This window comes from Pezoporus occidentalis, unplaced genomic scaffold (genome assembly GCF_034315485.1).
Source record: "Pezoporus occidentalis ecotype Australia unplaced genomic scaffold, CSIRO_AGI_Poc_V1 ctg81, whole genome shotgun sequence".
NCBI classification, from domain to species: Eukaryota; Metazoa; Chordata; class Aves; order Psittaciformes; family Psittacidae; genus Pezoporus; species Pezoporus occidentalis.
The window spans coordinates 9524342-9544178 of NW_026916170.1; the positions used below are offsets into that span (position 1 = coordinate 9524342).

General features: G+C 40.7%; 1 long non-coding RNA gene across 1 annotated transcript in view; it reads right to left on the reverse strand.

Moving 5' to 3' along the window:
- Positions 1 to 17263, reverse strand: part of LOC134156010 (uncharacterized) — a 32788-nt gene extending 15525 nt beyond the window's left edge. Inside the window, exon 1 of the long non-coding RNA XR_009961801.1 lies at positions 17083 to 17263. This is a non-coding gene — a long non-coding RNA (uncharacterized LOC134156010). The remainder of the gene's footprint in view (positions 1 to 17082) is intronic.
- Between the last annotated feature and the right edge of the window lie 2574 nt (positions 17264 to 19837).

The following is a 19837-nucleotide window of genomic DNA, read 5'->3' on the forward strand; positions in this document are numbered from 1 at the left end:
TTTTTTCCTAGAACATCTGCACTTTGTTATTTTGTCAACATACATGTATTTCCCTGCTGTCCCAGTTCACAAGAAATTTTCACCACCTACATTTTAAAGCAGTTCTCTGTCCATCCAGGGCAAGCAGCAGTTGACGAAAGTATGTAAATTAACATGTCTTTAGAGAGCTCATCTTATGAGAATTTTCACAAATCAGCAAAAAAGTACTCTCAGCAAGTCTCGCTGCAATGAAACATTTTGGAAGGCAGAGGCAGGGACTGCGAGGATGACCCTAGGCCTGTTGTAGGAGAGTATCTGGTTTGAGACTAAAAAACTTGAACGTACACAAGTCCATGGTACATGATGAAATCCATCCACGAGTCCTGAAGGAGCTGGAGAATGAAGTTGCAAAGCCACTGGCCATCATATTTGAAAAATCATGGCAGTCAGGTGAAGTTCCCGATGACTGGAAAAAGGGAAATATAACCCCCATTTTCAAGAAGGGGAAAATGGATGACCCGGGGAATTACAGACCAGTCAGTCTCACCTCTGTGCCTGGTGAAATCTTGGAGCAGATTCTCCTGGAAGGCATGCTAAGGCACATGAAAAACAGTGAGGTGGTTGGTGGCAACCAGCATGGCTTCACTAAGGGTAAATCCTGCCTGACCAATTTGGTGGCCTTCTATGATGGGGCTACAGAACTGATGGACGGGGCGGAGCAGTTGATGTCATCTACCTGGACTTGTGCAAAGCGTTCGACACTGTCCCACACAACATCCTTGTCTCTAAATTGGAGAGACATCAATTTGACGGATGGACCACTCGGTGGATAAAGAACTGGCTGGATGGCCACACACAAAGAGTTGTGGTCAATGGCTCAATGTCCGGCTGGAGACCAGTAACGAGTGGCGTCCCTCAGGGATCGGTGTTGGGACCGGTCTTGTTCAACATCTTCGTCGCTGACGTGGACAGTGGGATTGAGCGTGCCCTCAGCAAGTCTGCCAATGACACCAAGCTGTGTGGTTCAGTTGATACCCTGGAGGGAAGGAATGCCATCCAGAGGGACCTCGACACGCTTGTGAGGTGGCCTGATGATATTTAACCATGCCAAGTGCAAGGTGCTACACCTGGGTCGGAGCAATCCCAGGCACAGCTACAGGTTGGGAAGAGATTCAGAGCAGCCCTGCAGAGAAGGACTTGAGGGTGTTGGTCGATGAGAAAATGAACATGAGCCGGCTTCAGTGTGCGCTTGCAGCCCAGAAAGCCAACCGTATCCTGGGCTGCATCAAAAGGAGTGTGACCAGCAGGTCAAAGGAGGTGATCCTGCCCCTCTACACTGCTCTCGTGAGACCTCACCTGGAGTATTGTGTGCAGTTCTGGTGTCCTCAACATAAAAAGGACATGGAACTGTTGGAACAAGTCCAAAGGAGGGCCACAAGGATGATCAGGCGACTGGAGCACCTCCCATATGAAGATGATAGGCTGAGAAAGTTGGGGCTGTTCAGCCTGGAGAAGAGAAGGCTGCGTGGAGACCTCATAGCAGCCTTCCAGTATCTGAAGGGATAGGGGATGCCAGGGATGGACTCTTCATTAGGGACTGTAGTGACAGGACAAGGGGTAATGGGTTCAAACTTGAACAGGGGAAGTTTAGATTGGATATAAGGAAGAAATTCGTTCCTGTGAGGGTGGTGAGGCACTGGAATGGGTTGCCCAGGGAGGTTGTGAATGCTCCATCCCTGGCGGTGTTCAAGGCCAAGTTGGACAAAGCCTTGGGTGACATGATTTATTGGGAGGTGTCCCTGCCCATGGCAGGGGTGGTTGGAACTAGATGATCTTAAGGTCCTTTCAAACCCTAACTATTCTATGATTCTATGATTCTTTGAAACATAAACCACATGGGCTGGGAGGTTTTTTCTGACAGCTGCGTTAGAGGAGGGCTATGAAAAGCACAACTTGTCATTCTAGTTCTGACAGGTACTTTTAATAAACTGTGAGCTTTCACAGGCGGTTTTGGCAGCAGAAGGGGTGACACACAGGTTTCAGGCAGCCTACTAGGACTCATTTCCTTGCCTTTTGTCCCTAATTGATGGCTGCCAGCGTAACCTCTTCCTAAGGTAATGCGGCCGCTTTCCTTGCAGCAAAGGGACATGGGGCACAGTGAGAAGTGCCCACAGCCGCAACGAAGTCCTTGGAGCCACACCCCAAGCTATGGGACAGCTGGCATTCCTGCCCAGCCCTCATGACTGGCCACTGCAGCTAACGTGACAGGAAAGGATTCACCACGCTGCACTCCACTGGGACTTGAGGGTCTGACCTCGACTCAGGCCCACAGGAAAGCCCACCCTGAGACACAGGCCAGCAGGAAACAGGGCAGGACACCCCAGCCCGGGCCAGAGGGGCTGTGCAGATCCCTCTGAAGGGTGCCCGGCCCACCCCGCTGAGCAGCACCAGAGCAGTTACTGGGAGACCCACGTGGAAAAGGCACAGGAGTATGATCACCTGTAATCCAATGGAATAACTTGCAATGATACACACCCAACATGTGTTACAGTAGCTGTAAAAGAGTCATCAGGGTGGGATGCAAGTATTTGAAACGAACATGTACGAAATTTGGCAAGTGCTAATAGAACCATTAAAACACAACTGAATAGAAATATGAGTCTTTTCCACTCAATGCAAGTGCTTGAAAGTATTCAGGCCCTGTTAATTAAGTGCTACGTATTGTTCAGGAAACAATACACACCCCTGGCAGTGCAACCCAGTCTCTCAATCCCATTGCTGCCAAGCTCTCCCTCATTGGTACTGCTTGTCCAGCTGCCCCAGAAGCATGCTTTTTCCCCTGCCCTGTCGGCTTATAATGGATATACCTTGGTGCAGATCCAGTCTAAACCCAGGAAAAACAAAGGATAGGATTAGTTTAAGGTTATCCAAGATCTCTCAATGTCCTTCTTCTTTCCAGCAGATTCCCCACCATTTTCCAGCACAGACTTCTTTACAAAAACCTTCAGTCTGGAAAAAAGTAGTTTAAATATGGAAAACCTTTTCTGACTTGTGGGTATCCTTGCTCTAGTATTAAAGGGCACCCCCTTTTTATTTCAAAGGTGCATGGCCATATTGGATTTAGTCCTGTTCTGGCAGAAAATATGCAGTGATAACACTTACGTAGAAGTATAAAATTGTTTCAGTGGCTTTTGCAAGCTGAATAAAATCAAATTCACAGAACATCCTGGGTGTTTCTTCCTGGCTGTAGATGCTATAATGGGAACCTTTGCAGTTGATGAGTAAACTTCAAGAAGGCTTGAAGATGCTGTCAATGAAGACTAAAATGTTTGGAATTTTTCACTGCAATCAGTTCCCTGGTGGAACAAAACTCATTCAGAAATCTCAAGAGCACTGTCATTGCAAGGTCAGTAATTCAAGCCTATGATGCCACAAAGACAGTTCATGATATTTTGAGGGGTTGCTCCTGACAGTAGAAACATAAGAAAGCAGAAAATTAAGATGGATATAAAATAAAAAAAAAGCATCTTTACAGTTGAGCCAAAATTGAATTTCTCCATCTTTTATGAAAGCAGTGGTCAGACAAAGCAGAGAGATCTAAGAAGTCTCCTACCTGAGGGGAAAAACCTTCAGTCTGAATTTATATTTTTAAAGATAACAGAGAAACCAGGGAAGAAACTTGGTAGAAGTTCCAGAGATAGGAGAAACTTTTGGACATTTTTTTTTCTACATTCTCAAAGATAATCAATGAGAACAGACAATAATTCACAAAAATCTGACATTCCTGGTGAATATGCTGAACCTGCTGGAATTTACGTGGCTCTGACTTTCAGAACTGCTGCATTTTGACTTTGAGATGCAAGCTTGGATAGGTCATCAAGTAACCCAGGCTGGTCCTATTTGTTTTCCTTCTTTCTTAACACATTTTTCGTGAAAGACATTAAAGGTACAGACTGTGTGTAAGGAATCAAAATGCCAGATACAACTGCATACATCTGCAGAAATACAGAATTAACATCTCCATGGATATGTTGGAAAAAGGGAACAGATCTTGGCTGAGTTTCTTTGGAAGCAAAATTGCAAAATATATTTGCATCCTCTAGGAACTGCTTTGCGTTCAAGAGCCTGGGTGCTTCAGCTGCTGTCTTTGGGGAGCCTAGTCAAAAGGATAGCTTAGCCTGGAGACCGTCACCACCTTAGGCAGGTGTCATATTCTCTTGTGGAGTTCATGTATTTTGTCAACAGGAATTTGTTCTATACAGTTCACTTATGCCCGGGAAAAGAAGCCTCACTGTTTTTGTGATCATTTCCAGAAACAGTGTCCCTGAAGATGGCACATTTGGAAATGGCATTATTCATACTGCTGCACAGCAGCAATTGGCACACTTGTCTATCAAAGATGCTGCTTGAGCAATATAAAATATTAGCCAATACCCACAAGGAGAAGAAAAAAATTATTTCCTATCCCAAAATATATCTCTGCAGAGTACCTGTTTCACTGCATTTAATCTAATTTACTATAGAGAAGATGAACAACCCTCCCAGCAACCATGTTGTTTTCTAAAAGACATCAGTGATTCAGCTGAACGGTGACTAAGCCATTGCCAAACTTTCCTTGTTAGTTTGTATGTATAAAAAGATGTTTTGCTGGAATGTATCATCTGCAGATACTGTCTTGTTGGAGTGAATAGGGGTTTTCCAGTTCACACTACACTACTTTTTTTATAATTTAAAAAATATATGCATATGAAGTTTTTGATACATTTCAAGGCAGTATCAGGTCATACACTTCAGCTGTATTGGTTTTGCATGACAAGGTTTTGGTAGCAGAGGGGCTACAGGGGTGGCTTCTGTGAGAAAGTGCTAGAAGCTTCCCTTATGTCAAATAGAGCCAATGCCAGCCACCAAGCCCATCAGCAATGGTGGTAGTGCCTTTCTGACAACATATTTAAGGGGAAAATGTTACCGCACAGGAGCAATTGCAGCCAAAGAGAGGAGTGAGAATGTGTGAGAAACAACTCTGCAGACACCCAGGCCAGTGCAGAAGTAGGGGAGGAGATGATCTAGGCACTGGAGCACCTGTGGTGCAGCCCATGTGCAGCACATGCTGAAGCAGGCTGTCCCCGTGCGCAGTGGAGGTCCACGGTGGAGCAGATTTCCATCTGCAGCCCATGGAGGACCCCATGCAGGAACAGGGAGATGCTTGAAGGAGGCTGTGACCCCATGGCAAACCTGCTCTGGAGCAGGCTCATGGCAGGACCTGTGGCGCCATGGAAAGAGGCCATGCTGGAGCAGGTTTGCTGGAGGACTTGTGACCCCACGGAAGGGACCGACACTGGAGCAGTCTGTTCCTGAAGGACTGCACCCCATGGAAGGGACCCACGGTGGAGCAGTTCATGAAAAACTGCAGCCTGTAGGAAGGACTCATGTTGGAGAAGTTAGTGGAGGACTGTTTCCCATGGAAGGGACCCCAAGCTGTAGCAGGGAAAGAGTGTGAGAAGTCCTTCCCTGAGGAGGAAGGAGCGGCAGAGACAATGTGTGATGAACTGACCCCAACTCCCATTCCCTGTGCCCCTGCATCACTGGGGGTGAGGAGGTACAGAATTCAGGAACAAAGTTGAGCCCGGAAAGAATGGAAGGGTGGAGAGAAGATGTTTTCAGGTAAGTTTTTATTTCTCGCTACCCTTCTTTGATTTGATTGGCAATAAATTAAACTAATTTCCCCAGTCAATTCTCTTTTGCCTGTGACAGTAATTGGTGAATGATCTCTCCCTGCCCTTATCAAGACCCATGAGCCTTGTTTTCCTCTCCCTTGTCTAGCTGAAAAGGGAAGTGATAGAGTGGCTTTGGTGGGTACCTGGCGTCCCTCCAGGTTCATTCCACCATGTGACCAGCAACAGAGAGAACGCAAAATAGGTATTGTATGTGATCATCGGCAGAAACTGTTGGTCTAAGTTATTTTATATGAACTGAATGTATCTTCTAAAAGGATAAACAGATACATTCCAATGAACAGAAAAGCAGAATCATCACAAATCCTGGATGTCAGTCTGCAGTTCAAAAGATGCAGGTTCAGTGGCTTGCTCTCTACGGACTGCTGCCTTTGGCAAGTACAATACTATGTCTATGACCTAAAGATAACATTGCCTACTTCTACAAACATTTCTGCCTGCAACCTGCCACCTAGTACAATAGAATAAGGAGGGGAGAAGGTGAGTTCCTAATTTACATCAGCAGACGGAAAGAAATTAAATAGGTGAAGTAAGTTAAACTGGAAATGAAGTTAGGGAACAACTATTACAGTTTATTGAGTAGGGCCCTTCTAAGGACTGTAGCAGAAGATCCTGCTCATGACATTCATCTGATGTAAGTCTGGAAAAAAATAATAATAATGGTAGTGCACTAGAGGATTTGTCTGGTCTGGAAAAACTGATTTCCTAGGGAATATTTTTTATTTAATCTACCTGTATTTCTATCTAGTTTCTCTGATGATTTACAAGACTAGATATCCAGTATTTCTTGCCATGGTGAGAACGAGTCTTATAAAGCACAAACTAGTGCTTCAGACTAACACTTGTCCTTCTTTTCACCTTGATTTTAAAATCTCCCAGCCTGTGCCAGTGAAAGTTGTTGCACATTTAATTAGCTATTTTGGTTGATGCAGAGTTAAAGACAGTTCAGTAAATAATCCATCTATTATTTCCATCCTCATAAGTCAATAATGAAACGATGTCACTCACCAAACAGCATATGCAAATAAATGTGTATGTGATAGACTGCAGCTGAATTTGCTGGCATCTAATAAGTGCTTAATTGCTTTGGAGTGTTACTAAAAACAGCAATATTATTAGGACTTTTTTCTTGAAAATTGGTTTTAGAAGCATACGGTCAGTGTTGTATAATCATAGTCTTATAATTAAAACTAAATAGGTTAGAAATTACAAGGTAGAAAAGATCAACAGCATGTATATTTATGGCTAAACAGAGATTAGTGTGTTGTGGGGGGTGCTTGCATGTAGGTCTTAACATTGTGCTCAAGTAACATGCCTGCTGGGAATTACCATTATGGCTTAGGAAGAACTGTGGTTATCTAAGGAGGCCTCAGGGAAATGAATTCTTAGTTGGGGCTGGCATGAGTATAAATTAACCAATTAAGACACCTGTATCAATATAAGCATCCTGACTGATTGTTTAATAGGATAATTGGAATTCTGTAGAGGAAATAAGGTTGATTACAAGGATCAAACAGAGGGAAAGCTAAGCATTTGTCTCTTGCTCATCACAAACCATAGTTTAGGGGCCAATGAATTTGTTATGAGGCTGCTGATGTGGAATAAACAGCAGTATAGGGAGTGAAAGATCAGATCGCTACCTTTTAATGCTTAAAACAAAATTGTGTATATACTTACCTATGAATAAATAGACAAAGCTCTGCATGTTTAAGAATAAACATGAAGTCTATATTCCAACTTTTTGTATATATTTTAATTCCCAAAATATACTAATTCTACCTGATGAGTTGTTCTTGACATAACACAATTTAGCAGATGATTTTTCCTATCACTTTCCATACATCTATAAAACAGTTTGCAATGCTACTACAATACTAAGTACTTCTAATCCTTGGCTTTGACGGATAGATTTATCCATCAAGGCAAATGATGAACAGCTAATGGAGAAGAAAAATTTAAAAGGGCCAAGGAGCTATTGGGTTCTTCCATTCAAGGAGGTATGATGGTGGATTATTTACTCTATAAACAGAAGACAAACTGATCTCCACAGAATGGTGTCATGGTTTAAACCCTACCCAGACAGCTTGTTCACTCACTCCCAGTGAATGGTGCCGGGCTGAGAGCAATCGAGGGCCCTCCACCCACCCCGGGGCTCTTCCCTTCCCCTCTCCCGGCGGAACGGGGAGGAGAATCGAAAGAGTGCAACTCCCACGGGTTGAGACAAGAACAGTCCAGCAACCAATGTACAACACAAATCACCACCGCTACCACCATGGGAAGAATTGAAAGAAAATTCACCATATTTCCAGGAAGACATCTTTCACAAAAGGTCAGCCGGCCTTTCACCAGAGTATGCTTGAAAAAGAAAATGAAATGGCATTTGTGGTTTGTTGTGTCCAAATGTATGCTTTCCTCTGAAGAATTCAAAATACTTTTGGGGAACTGAGGCCTACTTAGTTTCTTTTTCATGTTTCTGAGAAGTAAAAAGATATTTGGGAGAAAAAAAAAAAAAGAAAATTGAATAAAACAAAAGACCTGGTGTTATATGTTCTTCATGTGCCAGCTGAATGTTTTGGGTGTATCAGACATGCCATATTTTACCTAGAATATCCACTGAGAAACAATAAAGAACATGTAACTCTCTCTTCATTTAGTCCCATTCTCCTGCCTTTCCTCCCACTCTTTCCCTTGCCACCTTAAATTGGACAACCACCATTGGAGGCGGAGTTAAACTGAAACTGGTTCCAAAAAAAAAACAAACCCAAACCAACAAAGGTATAGCGTCCAACACAGTTATACAGTTTGCAGAGTCCAAATACATTTAGACTCCATGATCTTAAAGGTCTTTTCCAACCTAAATGTTTCTCTGATTCAATGAATTTTGTATGTACTCTTCTGGAACTCCTGGCTGTGCTCAGAGATAGCATTAGACCCAGGAGGTTCCTCAAGAAAGGGTAAGCCTCAAGCCTTATCTCTCATCCTGCACAAAATAAGTTGTAGCACTACTTGATCTAGCCTGTGGAAAACCTGGACAACTACCCCGCCTGCCTGCAAACCCAGCTCTGCACTCTAGACAATCTGTCATGGAATGATTTCATTAGTATTTAGTCATCATGTTTTTCTGTAATGGGCCACTGTGATGCAGTGTGTTTCTCCCTAAAGTCTGTACTAAACTATTGCTGTTCATGCTCAGAAAACATACTTATGGAATGAGAGTGCACCCACTTTAACCTTCCTATTGTGGTATTCTCCAAAATAAGGGAAAAACTGTGATCCCCTTAAGTTTTTACCTATAATGGACTAATTGATATATAGAATATAGCATTCCTAATACCTGGAAATAGAGTAGTGGCTAGTAGAAAAACTTAACTGAAGTGTGCTTGATAACACAGAAAATTAAAATGTAATTTGCGCTATATTTCCCTGTATAAATGCAGAATCATAGAATAGTTAGGGTTGGAAAGGACCTTCAGATCATCTAGTTCCAACCCCCCCTGCTATGGGGAGGGACACCTTTCACTAAACCATGCTGCCCAAGACTCTGTCCAACCTGGCCTTGAACACTGCCAGGGATGGAGCATTCACAACGTCCTTGGGCAACCCATTCCACTGCCTTGTTTACTTTTTAATTCCAGCCCATACTTTTTGCAGGGCAGGGATTTCTAAAGGACTCCAACTGTAATACACTGTATCTCTTAGGATGTGTTTCTTCCATGTGGTACACTATGAGAATCCTGTAGCTCAATTTGGGAACTGTAGTATTAGTTGGGAACCATGAAATCGAGTAAGGACGAGGACTATAACTCTCTTTAGGTTACAGGAATTTGCAAAGGCTCTTCCATTCCAAGAATATAAAAATATTTTCTTTTGATTGAAAATGTTCATCAGTGTTCCAATTTAACGGAACAGTGACATTTCAGCACTTTGCCTAATTTTACGTCAAAACCAAATATGAAACGGGATGGAAACTCTCAATTTCATAATAAATGACACTGTCAAGGACACATAGCACACCATAGTGTTATCAAAACTTAACAGTAAAATAAATAAAAGTACACTGTAAGCTCTGGAACACATGCTGAAATATTTACTATTTTCTATAATAGGAGTCTATCAATCTTATCAAACTTCTCTGATAAACTTTGCCCCTTCTGGACCTGGTGTTTTTTTTGCAGACTGTACAAAAGAAACTAACAATTCTTTCCTAGGATTACACATCCAGAAATAAAACACATGCTGATGGAAACTGAGGACATGCAGAAATTCTTTAAATGCAGCCACATTGAACATGCATTAGTATTCCTCCATAGAAGAAAATTAGACAAGCAACAACATTAGGAGGAAAGAATAAAAAGATATGGACTTTCTACAGGCACACAATAGAGTTAGTGTCTCAGTAGATACCAGATTCTGCTTTGAAATCTGTTTTATTGACCTGAAGCTTCAGCAAGTGGAATGACTCAAGGGTAGTTGACAGCAGACAGAGAAAGAACTGAGATGTTGTCTTATATGCCCGAAGCTGTTTTTTTGCACTACAAACCCCTCCAATACATGTATATCTTGGAATTAAATGCTATCGATAAATCTTTGCTGAATACAACTATCATGGCTTTCAGATATGCCTATTCTGGAAAACCTCACAAATAAAAAATAAAAATAGAAATTACATCACAATGAAAATAATGTGGTTTTCTCTTGGCATTTTATATAAGGTAAAGTACACCCTATGCTGCCAACAACAGCAGCACGATTAGGACTCTGAAATCTTTACCTTTTATCTGAAATGCTCTGTGAAATCAAATTCAGACAGAGAGAAAAGGGGAAGCAAACACATTTACTCTGCAATAGCAATTCATCAAGAGATCTTTTTGAGGAACGTTAAGTGAATCACCAGATTCTTCAAATAATATGATAATTGAAACACAGGTGTTGAATATCCAGTTATCTGCAGATCTTTCTCCCAGAGAATAGAAAGGGCACAGAAGAGTTAGCCTATGGTGAATGACACTGTGGGGAGGGGAACAGCCCATCTGTGAAGGGAGGAAAAATCTATCCCAACCTAAAATTTGTCGTCAGCTATGTTGAACAGGCAGTCTTTTCAAATACATGAAAAATGACACTGCTGTTCATTCAGTAGACATCACACAGCTTGCCACACTAAATTGTTACCAATACTTCCCAAGGGACCAAGAGATGTTATGCATTCAGCTGCAGAACACCACAGACCAAAGGTGTGCTCAAGTGGAAATTACAGCTAATCAGTAAGAATTATCGAAGAGTTATGTGTAACTAACCTCTACAGTTTGTTCCCCAAAAAAATGAGCATCGAGGCTTTTAGCATCTCTCTTTACACTTATACTGCATTTCAGGAAATGAGAAACCTTTCATCTCTGGCTACAAGGCAGTAGTGTTTTGTTTTGACATCAGGTCTGGGGAACAGATTCATCCAAATCAGTCATTGATTTGCACAGCTACAAAGAAAGGGTGCACTTTCAGCCCATTTGCCTTTTACGTATATTTTAAGAAGGGCACAGGTTTATAAACCAATCAGCTCAATAATGCTGTATGCAGAAAAATATGTGGATAATTCTCATCTGGCTTCTTCATGAAGGAATTCATGGGGAATCTTAGCTGCAGGCCAAACTGTGAAAGCAAAGCTTTTTCCCCTCAGAATTTTAGTGAAGTGCACATAATACATCTTTAAGTAAATTAGTGTTGTAACAGGTTTCAACAGCTCCATCTTAGGAAGTCAAATGCAAACCAAAAATAGATGCTGTTTTCAATTTCCTGAGCAGAGAAGTGATTTGAAAACCTCCCTTGCCACAAGAAACAAACAAATAGAAAAAAACAAATTTGGTAATTATTCAGTAAATACAAATGCTTATTTATTATTTAAATTCAGGATCCAGGAAATTATTTATTAGAGAGAGAGTCAATCAACCAGCAATGGCAGGAAGCAAGTGTGACCCTCCAAGAAAACTCCTTCCTCTGTACTTATATGCTTTGTGGTATTTACAACAGAAAACTCAACTTGGAGTATGCAATGGTTGTTAAAGATATCTGTGCAGAGCAGTGCAGAACATCTAAATAGTCATGTACTGTAAGTATACCTATGTTTTAAGGGACAGGCAAACTATAGGCGAAGTTATGAGCAGATACTGCTTATAGAAATAAACAGTAAAATACAGTCTAAACAATGCAGCTTTTAACATCAACTTGAATTATGAAAAGGAGAAAATAAAACCCAACTTCGAAAATTCCTACAGAATGGCATAGCCATCAAATCAGTAGTAAATACAGCAACCATTTTAAAGCAGAAGAGCCCCTACCTTTATTGCCTTTAGGTCTGATAGGATTATATGCAATTTCACAGGTAACTACTACTGGAGTTGTCTGAAGTAAGAAATTGCATTTTCAAAAATGGAAATGAGATGGTCTCACTTGAAGGTTTAGTACTTCCTTAAAATATTTACGTAACAGAAGTGGTCTCTGGCAAGGAAATATAGATGTGTTGAATGAGAGGACAAAAAAATCAAACAACAACGAAAAAAGTCACAGCTAAGCATTAAGCTCCATTTTTAGTACGTACTTTTCCCAAAAGCGTAAAAACACAGTGTATGATTTCATAAACACAGTTGAGATAAAATCCACGAAAAAAGATTTGTTTCACTGAATGTGCTTGACTAGTATAAACCAGACTCTCCCTAAGTTTGCTAAAAAGACATGCATGTTAAACTATTTTTCTTGATGTCTGTTAGCAGAACTGGCAGCAAGTAACCAAAATTAATTACTTTTTATATCATTGTTGCTAATGAGAGCGTGATGTTCTCCTGTTTGCTTTTCTGAAGGTCATGTCTATGACACTCATCATTAGTAGCAGTTTCTCTAGATGTAAAAAGGCAGCATGGTTATCATGTCATCAAACTAATTGTGATTAGCTTGAAGAAAGCAAGCAAAGGATCCCTTCATCTCCAGCTCTGTAGGACAACAAGAAGAGTGAGAACAAGGGAAATGTTTATAACATTTTATATAAGAAATGCTTGATTTTATTCTGTTTATGTGGAATCACATCTGAAGAAAGTGAAAGGAGAAAAAGGGGAAGTATTTCATGGGTCCTTAGAAAAATAACAAATGGGTTGTTAACTGGCAAGCACTTAAATGGCTGGCTCTAATCAGGGTAAATGGACTTGTTTCTCCAACACTGGGTCTCACACCAAAACAACAAGAAACAATTGAAAAATCTCTGCTGAAGAAAGCAAGAGGAAGTGGGTTGTCACCAGCTGTTCAAAGACAAGATCCTGCCACAAATGTGTAGCAGCAGATGCCATGTGAAGCGTGGGGAATGTAAACGCATGAGTCATCACATAAGGTTGGAAGGGGTACAAGCTGCAGGCCAGATCCTGGGGAAAAAAGATATTTTGGCTTTAATAGTTTCTCCACTTCCTTTGTACTTTGTTCAAGTACACAGTGTATATATATATTTTTTTTTTCTTTTGGAAGAAGGTTTCCTTAAGCCCTGTTAAAGAACCACAAGCATGAGGAACATATCTTACAGAGATAGTATGCAATGAGCCTATCACATCAAAAAGATGGTCCAGTATCATTTTCTGTCCGGCAGGGAAAGTAGTTTTAAACAATTCTCCCTCTCCCCTCTTGTTTTATGTTAATGATAATAACAAAAATTGTTAAAAGAATATTTTTTATAATTTGCAACATTTCATCGATTTGTTTTCCACATCATGTTCATAAGTAGCTCAACTGGCACACTGGGAAAAAAATAGAAAATTGGTGTAGTAGCAGAAATAGAATAGCTACCCCCTGTGTCTGACACTGATAATCCCAAGTGTCCCACCTCAGTTAGGGTGCCCCTTGCCAAGGGGGAAAGTCTTTTTAACGGTTAAAGTATGATGGGACTTCAACTGCAGGTGGCAGTAGGATGTACTCCCAGAAATTTCAGTTAAACTCTGTTTCTTTAAAAGAAATGGGAAGGAAAAGACAGAGGGAGAAGTCCCAGAGTCAGCTCCTGCCTTGGCTGTCTCAGCTGTATATACCCAGGCACACTTATGCTCTAGTCATTATAAAATACACACTGCTTTACACAATCCCATAATCTTATAACAAAATAGATCATTGAGGATTATCAAATTTTCATGTTTAATTACAAATTTCTTTACTTGTTTTTGCCCAGCAACACCAAGCTGTCATGTAGAGAGGAGAAAAAAGGCATTAGCAAAAGACTGCATAGGGTTGACTTTTTTTGTATCATGCTACCATGTGACAAATCCCGAGAATTACTTCCTGCCAGCTGCCCTGAGGCAGCCAGTCCTGATTTCTCCACTGAATTCAAACTATTTAACAAAACAAACAGGAAGAGGCTTTAAGATTGGTAAGCCCTGGGGAACAAATTAATTAGAAAAGGAATGAAATCAGCTTCTACTGCTCTTCATTCCTTGCTTGTCAGACATGCTGTTGAAAGAAGCTGCTAGTGGCATTATGTACGATTCAACCCAGATTCTTCTCCCATGATGCAGTCACTTCTCTGATCATGTTTACCATGGCTGGTGGTTGGGTTGCCACCATTGGAAGGGATGGGACAGCATGGGAAAGCCTGGCAGCACCCATGATTGGTCCTCATACCTGAAAGGCAAACTGCAAGGTAGCCCAAATCTATAGCTCACTGTGTTTCATACTTCAGTGGTAAAAGCGGACCACAAAGCAGTTGTCATACTTCCAAAGGAGGGGAAGTCTAGCCTGACTTGGTTTTGTCATAAGTGATTAGATTTTATATTGTGCTTATGTACTTCTAATCAAATTTACATGTTGGTTCAAAATCAGCCTAGCAGAAAACCTCTCATTTTCTCACCCATTCTACTTCACTTATGACCTGGATTTCTCAAAATTGTGAGGTTTTGGTTTTTTTTTGTTGTGGTTTGTTGTTTTTTTTTTGTTTGTTTGTTTGTTTTTGTTTTTTTTCTTTTTTTTCCCTGACCAGGCCCAGTTCTGTTTAGTTTATAAAATTGAAACATTCATAGCCCAGGGTTCCAAAAGCAGTGAATATTTATCTTCCCAGCACACTCAGAGGTGTCTCACAGCATGACTTCACATTAGAAGTGTCCCACCTGCGGGGATCATTCTAAAAACCATGGATTACAAGTCTGTACAACAAATAAGAAGATCAACACCCAAATTATGGGTGTTATTAACTTAAAAAAGGTTGCATATCTGATGATACACTGTACCAACACTGATTTATAGATGCTGTACTAGCACAACTCTCCTCTGTGAAGATAGCATTTCAGCTATTAAGTTAGAATCATAGAATCATAGAATAGTTAGGGTTGGAAAGGACCTTAAGATGATCTAGTTCCAACCCCCCTGCCATGGGCAGGGACACCTCACACTAAACCATCCCACCCAAGGCTTCGTCGAACCTGGCCTTGAACTCTGCCAGAGATGGATTCACAACCTCCCTGGGCAACCCATTCCAGTGCGTCACCACCCTCACAGGAAAGAATTTCCTCCTTATATCAAATCTAAGTTATGACATTATTTCCCAGTTCTTGTTCTGTGCCTTCTCATGAATGAGCTGCAAATGACACAATGCACACCTCTCACCATTTACAAAGGTATCCCCTACCTCCAACAGCAAGGAACAAAAAGGGTTTCTCAGCTAGCTTCAGAGCACACAGAAATATTATAGTTTAAAGAACACAATGACTAGTGACAAATCACAGGCAGGACTCCAACGATGATAGTTGCTTAGAAAATCCTAGAATGGTTTGAGAATACTGTAAGCAAAACTGTGTGGCCCTGCAGGTATCTTCCGTTAATTTGTTGCAAGTATTTTTCCTTTTACAGACTGATGCCACACTTAAGAAAAAACAACCCCCACACCATCTATCTCCAAAAACGCAAGAAAACCTTAACATTAGTGAGATTATTTTCCTATTCAAGGCAGAGCAACGAAGTTTCCTGTCACTTTTAACACTTGACAAGCAAATAGGGTTCCTTCCATTTTGCAGACAGGAAATTAAGGTGCAGCAGTGGCACTGGAATTAGCAATTATCTAGAGGCCATTTTAGGCCAAGAAAGTTTTGCCATTGATTTTAAAGCACCAAGATATAAGGTATCCTCCAGTATCCTGCCCTTTCCTATTTTTCCCAAACTTAGGGTGAACCATTAAATTGATGCTTGCCCTGTAAATCCCATAAACTATTAATGCAGTTCCCTCAGCTGGAAGATAGATTAATGACCTGAAACTACTGTGGAATATTTGCTACTTCAATGCAAATTAATATCATATTTTACACTCATTTTATGTCCACATCCAGCACTTCCTCCTGCAAAGGATACCAGAAGGAGCTGGATATTTAAATGTCAAAGCTCTAAATCTTATCTTCAAATTTTTAATCAAACTGTTTAACACTTGAGTCTTAAACTTCTGTGTTTCCTTTTTTTATACTTTTCCCATCTCATATTTTTCTGCTAAGAACAGAGAAAAAATTAAAAGTTCAGATGTGCTTAGGAGTTTTTTAAAATACTAATAAAGTTTTTAAAATGCTTTATGTTCTTCAGAATTTCATGCTCCCCTATACTCCACAGCTTGGGCTGGGTCTGAATACAGATGCCTTCTATTTCACCCAAGTCTAAGTTTTAAAGTAGATAGTCTTAAAGTTTCTGGGTATTGCATGATATACTGCAAAGTCCGTCCACAGTCTCATATCTTTTTTTTTTCTTTTAAATATCTATTATTCTTCTACTGCCTAAAACACCATAGTTCATTAAATACATTTCTCTGATATTGGATGCAGTTTCTGGAGAAAGCAATGACTGTAGGAGTTGTATCTGCTTCCTTTGTCAGGCTAGTGATTTTTTGTTTAGTCTCTTGACATCCCATTTCCCAATTGCGCTCTTTCTCACTGCTCTTCAAAGCAGCTAATCCTCTCCACAGTTCTCCCTCTAGTGACTGGTTTCCTCCCTGTCCTTGTTGACATGCTCCTGTGGGTTGTTCTTTCTGTCTGTGAATAAACCTGTCACATCTTCCTGTTCAACAAGGGCTTCTAAGTCTTTCTGTCTTCTCTTTCTTACATAATTTCCTCAGTGGCCATCTGAATGCCACCATTTGTGTGACTGTACAGTCTGGTTCTTCTCCCTTCCAGTTTGTGAAGGTACATTGGCAATTGATTGTGCCATGGCCTGAGATTCAGCTCAGTGATCTGACCATGAGAAATTACCAGATGTGGCAGAAAACAGAGCAAGAAGTTAGCAAGTGTTATGGGTAATATCATGAAGAATGACTGAATTTCACAGATGGTTAAGAGGGAGTGATGTGAAGATGCCAAATGGGAGGTTTAGATTGGATATTATTCACCAAAAGGATTATCAAGCACTGAACAGTCTGTCCAGGGAAGTGGCTGAGTCACCATCCCTGGAGGTATTTAAAAGACATGTAGATGTGGTGTTTAGGGACATGGTTTAGTGGGACTTGGCAGTGTTAACAGTTGGACTCGATGGTCTTACAGGTCTTTTCCAATCTAAATGATTCTATGATTCCATGAAATTTATTGGCTAGGTACCCTATCAGAAACATCAGGTTTGGATACAGAGGTGGCAAAAGTGAGACATGGGGAAAAAGTAATCAGGGTGGGTTTTGATTTGAGAGGAGACAATAATAGAGAAAGAGAAATGATCAAGGTAAATGGGAGAACGGGCACGGGAAATGGAGCATAAGGGTACAAAAGGAGCCAACTGAGTTGCTGGCCAGTATGCTTGAGCTCTGCACATGATCATCTCAATCCATTCTATCTTCTTATTCAACTCAACTCCTAACTATTTTCTGTTAGGCTTTGCCTAACATGGGAATTATTGCACAGACACTCCTTGTGAGAAATAGCTGCAGTCAGGTGTCTGCAGTTGGATGATCTATTGCCCACAGCTTCTGTATCCCGTCATCCTTGTTTGCTTCATTTTTTTTTTCCCTTGAAGTTAGGAAAGAGAGATAAAAGACTACAGCAGCAAGGGAGGTAGCAGTGCAGGGAACATGAAAAAACAAACTCCCCCGTAAAATCCTATCCAGACACTGCTGTTTATTGCTGTTGGTTCATTGGTGCCCAAGTTGCTAAGCTGTTTGGCAGGGAAAATCAGAACATACTGGACTCCACTCTGCTGTAGCCAGCATGCTTTCAGTACCCAACACAATTAATTTAATGTAGGCTTGAGTATCTCCGCACTGCAGCACTGCCATACTCTGTTTCAACAAGGAAGATAGAGAGCTAAACTACTACACCTCCACTCGAGGCTTCCTCTTGTTCTTTTATCCTAGAGGTAACACTACAAGCAACGCCAACAAAAAGAAATAAGAAAAAATAAATTGGCAGTAGTATTGCCCCTGATATCTCAGTACCTTTAACTGGAATAATCTCAGTAAATTAGATCATTTCAAGAGCCAGCAGAAGCTTTCACAAAAGCCACTGAGACCCAAACTATTTTATATACAATACTGACAAGGTGGAGGAGGGGGAAAGGGAAACTTACTAAACCAAAATCCAGTGGGAAAAAATACAATCTTTGGGTTTCAGCCTTGATTTAATAATTGAAACATCACATTCCCTAAGATTACACGTGACATGCTGTGGCGTCACTTCTCTAATGTGCCATACTCACAGACAACTCCCTGGTTTAGATGTTATTAGTCTTCTATCTGATACACAGTGTGTATTAATTCTGCTGTTTCAAGGTAAATAGAAAGTCATGGCTATATAATGTGTAGATACCCATGCATTTGCATTTGTCTTTCTAATGGAGCCTTCCCAAATCATCAGTTTAAAAAGGCCAACACCATTTGGCTGGTACCATTCTCTTGAAATCCAAACTGTTTGGGAAGATAAATTATTGTTACTACATGTATAACACCTGACATATTTTACCCACTGAAATGTGCTATAAAATATGTTTCCAGTGACTGTCAGGGAAAGTAAGATTGGTGTTGGCTGACACTAGTGACAAGTCCCTTCCTCCAGCTTATTGCCTGAGTTGTACAAAGCTCCCATAAAGATTTATCAACACCCATGAAGTCAAACTTGAGGAAAACCTTGACCTGGGCTCTCAGGTACTTCCACAAATTCTTTCCACTTTAACCTGTGAAATAGATGCTGTCTTTTGACTCTTAGCTCAGTGTGAGAGGATGACAAGGAGGAGAGTCTGGGCTTTTGCTCAGTAATGATACTGCTGCTCTCCATTTGTCAACCAGCCAGGGACAGTTTGTTGTGCAAGCGTTATCATTTTACTAAGCAGATCCCCCGTGTCACACTACAGCTGGCAAATAGCAGAAACAGAATTAGCTCCATTAAAAGCATGTGCTGTGCACCAGCCTTCAAATAGGACACACTTCCCACATTTCTAGTCTTCACTCTGCCTTCTCCACATCCCCCTTGACACCACAACTTTTAGAATACCAAGTTTGAAGGTTTTCAGCCTCCGGAAAAAGAAAACCGAAAACACATAGCAGTCACACAGTGAGAAAGCTATCTTTCACAAAATGTTATGTTTAAGATTGATTCAGAATCATAATGGAATGACCTTACCTGGAAAAAGGGAGAATATAAAGTTAATTAAAGTGCTGTACAGCTGGAACTTGAAAATTCTTCAACAGAGGGAATATATCATACCTTGCTTCTTCCCATGTACATTGAAAAATAGCAACTGCTGTGGATTTAATTAAAGCTTTGAGTTAGTTTTTAGCTAATACACTTTACTTGATTTATTATTATTCAATCAAGATACAAAGTTATAACCCCCATCATGAAAAAGAATGTTTTCCTCCGTTCTGATAAACTATGTGATTGCTGGTTTTGAATTTAGGCAGAGATTTTTATAAAACCTGGGGAAACCTGGAGAACATAAATGCTACTAACTCAGCTGGTTTAAATTGGCCTTCTTCATTTGATTCAAAGGCAGAAGTTTTTGCTTGCTATATTTTCTCAATAAATTTTGGTTGTTTTTCAGCAACATATTTCAAGCTAAAATGTCATATTTAGAGACAGACACTCAGAGACTGCACAAACCTCCTTCTCCATCAAAGCCTGTAAGTTAGGGTCCTTTGCTTATGAAGAACTATGCTGCAGCTA